We start from the raw sequence: 9,580 nt of genomic DNA, 5'->3' as shown, positions 1-9,580 counted from the left end.
GGTAGAACTAAGTTCGTCAGCCTTGCTTTACAAATGCAGCATCAGGCCTAGCAATTGAGAAACTTGACCAAGGTCACGTGGCTATTTCAGGATAAAGAATCTCACCCAGGTCCAAGGCCCGGGAAGCCTGCGCTCTCCACCACTATGGTCTACTGCATCTCCCACACTCCCGGGGGAGGCCCACCAGGACCCCCACTCACGGTCACCAGGCGGCCACCAGCCACCCGGAGATCACGGAGAGTAAAGAGAACCAATTTCTGATTCCGCTGCTCAGTGGCCAAGTGGCTTTGGAAAGTGGCGTTTCCTCTCTGGTTCTCAATTCCCTGCTCTGCGGGGTGGAGCACAGGACAGCTCCTGGGCCTCAGTGAAATGAGACCATCTACAAATTCTCCACACAAGCACCGTGACAGGCGCTGCGCTGTGGGCCTCCGGAGAGTCCTGCCAGGTCTTTTTCCCACGTCACCTTGGGCCTCACGATCTTCTTGCTGTGACTGGGAAGGAGTTGGAGAAGCTGGAGATGGGACGGGAAGCCCAGGCCTCGAACTCCCTGCCCCGTCATCCCTGGCAGACCCAGTGACCACAGCATTTTCTCCGCCCTGTTCTGGCAAGCCGAGTGGCTCCCCTCACCCACCCCACGGCCACCTCCTCATTACAGAACAAAGGAACCTGGCTCTTTCCCTCCAGTCCAGAGAGGGTTCCTAATTGGCTTTCCATTAAAGAGAAAATAGACTACTGTTTCCACCTCATTATTTATGAGCCTTTCTGGAAGTGCATTTCCATGCACTCTGGGATTACTCACGCCCATTTTGCTTGGCCATATTTTATGATCTGTTTTATTTATTCAGGGCCTCTATTGGGTACTCACATCTGAAACCAATTAAAAACCAAGAAATAGGAAAAACCAAATAAACACCTGGAGATGTCCAAACCCAGTCCTTCTAAAGCCTGTGATTGGGAGACTGGCATGGCCATGCCAGTAGTCTAGGCCTTAGGAAATGGGGACCTTTCTCCTAAGACATCAGGTGACAAGGCCACACAGATGGCAGTGCATACATTCAAAGACCTGTTGACAGAGCTTGGACTGATTGTCTGGTTCCTGGGCTCACCTGGGATCTTGCGATGCAGGGCAAAGGCATTGCGGATTCATTTGCGGACGCCCCTCTCTGCCCGGCACGTAGTAAAAACTCAAAAACTCTTTGTTCGGCCGTGGATTCATGACCGTCATGGAGAACCAGCTCTACGAATATGGGAATGGCTCCCCTTTTAAAGACCCTGCCTCCAGCTCCACCCTGAAAGGATTCTTAGGGTTAAACATGCTCCCTTTCTTTCTTTTCTTTCTTTTTTTTTTTTTTTTTCTTTTTTTGGTGGGTAAAGAAACCTTTAATGAGGATTCAAGGTGCCCGCGGAAGAGGCCACGGAGGACCAGCACTCAGCTCCACCTCCTCCGGGGTCCATGGTTCCATGGAGGTTTTCAAGTCGGTGCTTCTGCTGCTGCTGTGAGGCTTACCTCGTCTGTGCCCCTCATGAGTGTCACCCTCGTGGGCAGCTCACAGCGGAAAAAGGGGACAGGAATTTGTCTTGTTTTGCCAGCATGCAGCTGGAGTGGACGAGGGGACAGCGAGCTTTCTCAATGGCAGTCTCCTCCTCCAGCCTGAGAGGCCCCGATGACGCCTGGGAAGGTTCTCAACCAGTCTTGGCAGCAGGTGGAAGCAGGTGGCGATCTGATCTACTACCCACCCCACGTCTCCAAAGTCCATCCTGCTGCGAGGGGCCTGCTAGAGGCAGCCGTGCACCCGCTCCTGACCGCCCCCCACCACCACCACATGCTCCCTTCTAGTCTCAGCAGAGCGGCTGCCAAGCTCGGTTTTTCAAGAGAGCGGCAGTGTGGCGATGAGGGTCTCAGCCAGAGGAAAGCAGACCCTTCCTTCTTCGGGGCGGGGGGGGGGGGGCTGAAACCATTTCACAGATCTTTCTAGGAGATGCTTTCGAGTCTGTGTCCGTGGACAAGCCATTCTGCATCCTGTCTGTCCATGCGAGATGCGGAAAAGCCTCTCTTTCGTTCCGCCCGCACTCCCCCTCCTCCAGCTTCAGTCCCTGCTGGAACGGGAGGCCTCTCTCGGCCCCACTTCCCTGCTGCACCCTAGAGAGTCAGTATGTTGGTTGGTGGTCTCTGTCCTGAAGCCCAATGCCCCATTCTTCCCCCGACACTGCGACACTGTGCTGGGAGTACGGACAATACGGCGGGTGACAGGGACAAGGACCACTGGTAGCTGACTGTTGGGGCCGCAGCGAGATGGTAGGAACGCCGTGCACTGAGGAATTTTGTAGGGTTTCTATTGGGATGAAAAGAAATGATGCGGGGTGATGGGTGTTCAAAATGGGGACAGACGTCAAAAGGTACTAATTCCAGTTATAAAATAAGTAGGTCGTGGGGTTTAGCGTGCAGCGTACTGACGATAGCTAATAATACTGTATCGCATATTTGAAAGTAACGAAGACTAGTTCCTGAAAGTTCTCATCACAAGAAAAAGACTTGTAACTATGTATGGTGATGGATGTTAACTAGAGTCAGGGTGATCATTTCACAATATGTACAAATACCGAATCCTTACATTGTACATCTAAAACTAACCTAATATTCTATGTCAATTATACCTCCGTAGAAAGAAAGAACTTATAGAAAGACACCGAACTTAGCACAGACACAAAGAAAGGATACACATCACATCTCTGACTTTTCTTCTTCCCAAGATAGTTGTGGTGTTTATTGTAACCTGATTGCACACGCACACACACTAGGGGACGGGACTAGGCTTCAGAATTCTTAGGGCTAATACTCCTGAGACCTACCCCTCCCAGTCTCTGCCTTTCCTTAGTAAGTTCGGTCAATCGTTTCTTCCCTCACTTACTCATTGGTTCGTGGATTCAACGATGAGTTGAGTGCCTCCATGTGCGCCCCGGCCAACCGGACGTCTGACGTAATGCTCCGTCCGGCCTTCTGCCCCACTCCCAATCAGCCTGAGCCTTTCTCCTGCGATAATACATTTCAGAGGTTTTCTCCCCGCTTCGAATCTCAGAACTATAAAAACCATCAAGTCTTGAGACAGGAGGGGAACTAGGAAACCAGCACAATTCTACTAGTCCACAAACCACAACTTCCAAACTTGAGGTCTGTTCTCCTATATCTTGGTCACGTTTTGGCGAACGCCACAGTATCTTGTTGCGGCTACTAGATGATGGGCTTGATGGTTCCACATCTGAGGAGCAGACTCCCTTTTCCTCTGCTATCCTCAGCAGCACGTGAGGGCTGACAATGGTGAAGGTTTGGGGAGCAGACAGGACTTGTGAAGGCTGAATGAGGACTGGATCCTTCTCAGACGGGCTGAGGTTAGTGATGTCGAGGTGGGCTGAAACCAGCTGAATCTTCTGCACAATAGTGGGAAAAAAATGTTGGAATTCCTATACCGTTGGTGCCGGGGACCCCACTGGCCACCCAGGGAAGGCTAGGGAACCCTTCTTAGATTAATATTTGTAATTGTAATTGCAAATTCCTGAAACAAAATATATAGGATGGAAAGGAAGTCAATTATATTAGACTGCAATTATCACAATATTTTTTAATTGTGGTAGGTTTATAAACACATTTAAATAACAAAGCAACGCATTTAAAATATAGGCAACATTAACTCACAGTTTATTTTTTTAAAGGTTTTTTTAAAAGATTTTATTTATTATTTGAGAGAGAGAGAGAAACAATAGGAGCAGGGGGGAGGAGCAAAGGGAGGGGGAGAAGCAGACTCCCCGCTGAGCAGGGAGTCCCACGTGGGGCTCAATCCCAGGACCCTGGGACCGTGACCCAAGTGGAAAGCAGACGCCCAACTGGCTGAACCACCCAGGCGCCCCTATTTTTTAAAGATCTGTTCATATGATGGTTATTGTTCCTTGGCTTGATCCTGGCCAATGTGACGCGCTTGTCTTGGAAAGAGCAACACACACGTCATGTTGGATACTCGGTTGATTTTGTTTCTTAATTTAATTTAATTTTGATGGTTCTAAGGGTTGATTCACAAAAAGAAATTGTTGCAAAATTCTTTTAAAAGTCCACAGCTTGCTCGACAAGGAACACCTGAATCCTCCAAAGGTTATGGAGCTCATCTCCAACTGTGGGAACACACGACTCCCCCATTTGGTGGCTGACCCGCAGGGTCCAGAGTTGCTCCAGAGGTGACAAGTTATGACTCGTGTCTGCAGACAGGAGCATGGTGAAGTTCAGCAATCTAGGGGCAAATAACTAGCATCGTGTCAAAGCAGAGCACGGATAACATTTTAAGGTCTGCATTAACGGTGCTGCCGTATAAACATACCCGGATTTCCCGTGGTGACAAAGTCACAGGGACCGCTAATACTACGGATTGGTTTCCTCCACTCCCAAGGGGAGGAAATACTAAAACTCAGCCGGAGGCTATCAAAAAGATGTCATTTCCTCCCATCCAAGTTCCCAGACCCACAGAACACCTTGGAAGCCCATGAACACCAGATTAAGAACCACCCTTCTAGGGGAAGACGATGAGGAACAGAGATGAACGTCAGCCAGACAACATAGATCTGGAAAATTCCAAACCTAGGGCCGCCCACAGAACAATCTCAGCATGCAGAGCACGGGAGGGCCTTTAATGAGCAAGACCACCCTCATCCTAGTGCTGGGGCTGTCGTGACACAGACCCTTGGTCCAAATCCTCAGCAAAGTCTCCCCACTCCTGTACGTGCTTAGAGTGAGTGGGGTTTGTAGCAGAAATCACGGAAGGGACTGCAGTTCGTAATTGGATCAATCCAGGGGGCCTGTGTATCTATTTGTCAATGGAACGGATTCAGCTGGAGAGGGAAGCTGGGGCCAAGAAGGAAGGCTCACCTGGAAATCTGCAGACCCTCAGGCAGGGCTTTGGTCCTCCACGGGTCCTGGGGTGCAGGTCCAGATTGCTCTTGTGTAGATCTCAGGGTCTTGGGGACCCCTGCAGACCTTGGGGGGCATCTGGAAAGCTCACAGAGCCTTTTGCGTGGGAGGAAATCAGTAGCTCACAGCTCTGATGTCTGAGAAGCCAACCGCACTGGTAAGCGCCCCCCTCCCGCCTGCCTTCTCGCTTGCTTTTCTCATGGCACACGGCCCTTCCCTGTGGCTCAGGCATCCAGAAGAGAGGCGAGGCCTTCCTTGGTTTGGGGTGCTCCCGTCACCAGAGTTAAGGGTTTGGCCCTTTCAGAAATCTGAGCGAGAAACTGGCTCCTGGCAGTTGCCCAGCCCGGCAGCGTGCGTTGAAGAAGCTCTAATGAGAAGCCGACAAACGAATCCCCTTTGCCCCTGCCCTGCCTCCAGCAAGCCGGCCGCCTCCCCCACGCGGTCTCCTCGACGCTGTTTTGTAAGCTTGCCTCCTCATCTCAACCTCAATTCCTCGTTCCCATTCTTCTGAATGTTAAAGTCACGACCTTTGTGGTTTATGAGCCACCAGAGACTGAACTAAATGTGTTAGCTCTGAGTCCAAACAAGTAATAGCCGGCCAATTAAATTAATAATCCATATTGTTACAGTGTTTAACCATGGCTGTTTCCTCAGCGGTCTGTTTAAATCACAGCCAAGGCCTGACCTATTAAAATGAATAACTGGAATTATGAGAAACTCCATTTAATAAACACAGTGAGGACCGCAGCACAATTGGGCATGAAATATTTATTACCACTTGAAGCAGAGAGCTGTTTGGGACTTTAAGATGGCATTAATGAATGCGTTTTAATTTCTGGCTCACAAGGTGGGAGGTGGGGCTGGAACTGAGGGCCCTTTGACAGATTCCCGGAAAAACCAGCTCCCGTTACATTATTACATTGTGTTGGGGCTGTTTGTCGATGCGTGGGGCTCCCCAGGCCACTGTGGGAGCGGGACGGTGGGCGTCCGACCCCCGCCCTCTTATAGACGTAGCACTTGCTCAGTAAATGCTTGCTGGCTGGACGGATGGACGGATGCATGGATGCACGGATGATAGAGAAAACATTTTGACACCTTAGTATCCACACTTCCAGGATCTAGGACAGATACACCCTGAGCACGGCGCCCGTACAGGCGGCATCCTCAGTAAACGGTAACTGACATTCGAGCTAGGAGAGCAAAGTCTAGTTAATTTACTGGAAAGTCAGTGCTCACATTTGGCAATTTCTCAGGAGCCCCAGAGCTGCCCCAGGACCCTGACTGGCCCATTTAGCTTTATAAAAGCGCATTGGGAGGCTGTTTTCCATGAGATGATTTTGTTTGACTATTTTTGGCTTTTCTCAGAATGGATTGTTTCTTTCCCTGCTTTCCCAAAGCTCAATGTCTTATCTCCACATTTGCCTAGACATGTCCTGTTTTCCCAGGTATGACTCCCTTTCACAGGGTCTGCCCCCTTTTCCCAGACCTCAGCTCTGAAGTTCTGATAATGGGTTTAGAAATTGTGGTTGCTCTAATGATAGCCCTTAGCAAGTCTTGTAACCACCAAGTCAAGCAGAGTGGTTATTGGGGATCTATGAACACGATAAGTGGGCCTTCTCCCTAGGAGACCCCCCAGATGGGAAAAGGAGGGGTCAACTCCTGCCAGAACTTGTTTTCCAGAGGAAGCAGAAAGCAGGCAGACCAAGCCATACGTTGATGGAACACATGGGACATTGCGAGGGCTAGGGGCGGCAAGTGGAGACTCGGGAAGGCCTGGCTGTGGTCTCCCCTCTGAGAACCAGGGGGCATCTCCTGGAGACCACAAAAAGACCCCTCAGCTCCAGTCACCCCATCCCCAAGTCTAAAATTAAATGTATTAAGGAATGCAAGGCAGGCAAAGGGCAGTCTCATTTTGTATAGGCAGAACCTTGAAACTAAAAATAGGGAAAGAGGAGTGTTGGGCTGTTTCCCTTCTGAGGAGGACACGATGGTTCTGACCTCATGGAAGATTTGGTGGTGTCTCACCACCTCTCCACTATATTCAAAAGCTAAGGATGATCCCAAAGAGGAAAAGTGTCCTGAGTGGCCAGCATGTCATGGGACGTGCCATGGGAAGCTTGCCTGACCGGAGCGAGGCTTCGGAGGGCTCGGTCTGCGCTCTCTGCACTCGGCACATCTTCCATTGTCCGTGACTTTAATCTCCAATCCTGAACAGTGCTTGCAGGATGATGGGTATCATGGCTGTGTCGGGAGCCTGTTTTCCTGTACATTGGAAGGAGACTTCCGCCAAGTAAAAGATGTCTATGCCAAAGACACCTTCATGGTAGAAGCCTTCAGAACTAAAGAAAAACACAAGGTAGAGTGGCTTCTTATCACCCACCCTCCTCTACCGGTTCTGAGTTCCTACAGAGTAAGACCGTATCTTATTCATCTTTGTGTTCCCCGCTGTGACGTGCACAGTAGCTAACGTCTTTCTGGTTCTCAGCAAACGTTTGAGCAGAATAAAAAGCTACCATTTCTGGAGCCTTTATCATATCCAAGCCCTGTGCTAAGTTCTTTGCCTGTGTTCTCTTGTGTCATATTCCCATCCACACTTGGGCTTTCTATCACGATGCCCCATTTGATGTATGAGGACGTTGAGACTGAAGGAAGCTGAATGCTTGTGTCGAATCACCTAAGTAACAAGTAGCCACCCTGGAATTTGAACCCTGGTCTGTGTAGTTTCAATGTCGTTCCTTTCATTGTCATATTGTTCGGTCTCCAAGAGAAAAAGGTATATGGATATATAGCTCCAGCCTCAAGAGTTTATTTTTTTTCCTAAGATTTTATTTATTTATTTATTTATTTATTTATTTATTTGAGAGAGAGAGTAGGGAGAGGGGCAGAGGAGAGGGATGAGCAGACTCCGCACTTAGCACAGAACCCCCACATGGGGCTCGATCCCATGATCCCGAGATAATGACCTGAGCCAAAACCAAGAGTTGGTTGCTTAACCTACTGGGCCACCCAGGCGCCCCTATCCTCAAGAGTTTATAGTCAAGTAAACAAAACAGACACATAAAGAGGTCATTTAAATACAGTGCATTAGGTAAGCCCTGCCCTAGTGGCCAGGTGAATACCAAGGTGGTTCCAACAGTCTAATCTGGAGGGAATCAGGACAGCTCCCTGGAGGAGGTGAGACCTGAACTTACTTTATCCAAAGATGAGAGGTTTGTCAAGACCAAATGTTAAATGAAAAAAGAGACTATCCAAGCAGAAGGAAGAACTTGGAAAATAGGAAAACACATTTGGGCCCAATGCCTTGGCAGGATGGTTCTCAGTGGTAAAAAAAAAAAAAAAAAAAAAAAAAAAATGGCAGGGCCTAATTACCAAGGAATTACCGAGAAGGAAGGCATCCGTCCAACTACTGTGGAGTTCTTCCCTGTGCCTTCAACTAGAGATGCCTGTCGTTCCTCCCTATCCCACACACACTTCCTACAGGCTCTTCCTAATGGACTGTCCATAGGGGCAGACATCCTGGAGAGAAAGCCCTAGTACCAGCGGATTCCACCTTACCTCTGGCCATTAATCCAAACTGAGCTCATCAGCTTCTCTCCCCCAGGAACTTGGATGTGAAGCACAGAGAACAAATGAGCTCTCTTTGGGGAGCTGAGCCCCCAGGGCACATGGACACAGGGATCGAGGTTGCCATTTTGTGGCACCCATCAGGGAATCGTGGGCAAGTAAGAAGCAGGAAAGCTGATGAACAAGAAAAGAGAAATAAACAAGCAGCTGAGATGCGCATGTGATCATAGAGCCTCAAAGAAGGAATAACAGAAAAAAGAGAAAGCAGACCGGGCCACCGCCGATGAAGAAGAGAGGGTAACTGCCTTGGTTACTGAATCACAGGGTCATTTCTTGCCTTGAAATGACACCCAGTTTATAATCAATCCCTCTTTTCTTACAACCACTTCATAGGGTCTCTGAAGACACACCTGAGAGAAGAGGCATCATTTCAGGGGTGGAGAGGCAAGGCATCCCGGTGGTGCTGAGCACGCCTCCAAGGCTGCCGCAGAGCTCAGTCTGGCTCTGACAGAAGGTGGTACCATGCCTTAACCAGACCTAATGGCTAAAAGCAGCTCCGGAGTCCTCGTTATCTCTGTATGTAATTACAGAGACCCAGGCCTTGCAGGACTTCTTTGAGAACTCTGCTCTTACAGCAGGTTAAGCCTTCATCTGCACAATAAATTGTTGAGGTTATGATTAACTAGGGCTTATCCATCAACGGTGTGGTCTTTTCTGCAGTGTCTACACTGCCACTTCTTTTTTTTTTTTTTTAAGATTTTATTTATTTATTTGACAGAGATAGAGACAGCCAGTGAGAGAGGGAACACAGTAGGGGGAGTGGGAGAGGAAGAAGCAGGTTCATAGCGGAAGAGCCTGATGTGGGGCTCGATCCCATAACGCCAGGATCACGCCCTGAGCCGAAGGCAGACGCTTAACCGCTGTGCCACCCAGGCGCCCCTACACTGACACTTCTAATTTCAATATATGGCTTTATTTCGCTGCTTCAGTGAGGATTGTTAACACAACACCAACATTTCAAAAGTAATCTTAAAAAGAGGAGTAAATACATACTGAAGTTGTAGC

The sequence above is a fragment of the Ursus americanus genome, chromosome 6 (genome assembly GCF_024610735.1).
Source record: "Ursus americanus isolate L20-20 chromosome 6, mUrsAme1.1.p, whole genome shotgun sequence".
Classification (NCBI taxonomy): domain Eukaryota; kingdom Metazoa; phylum Chordata; class Mammalia; order Carnivora; family Ursidae; genus Ursus; species Ursus americanus.
The sequence above is the reverse complement of the archived record's forward strand: the minus strand, read 5'-3'. Positions refer to the sequence as shown.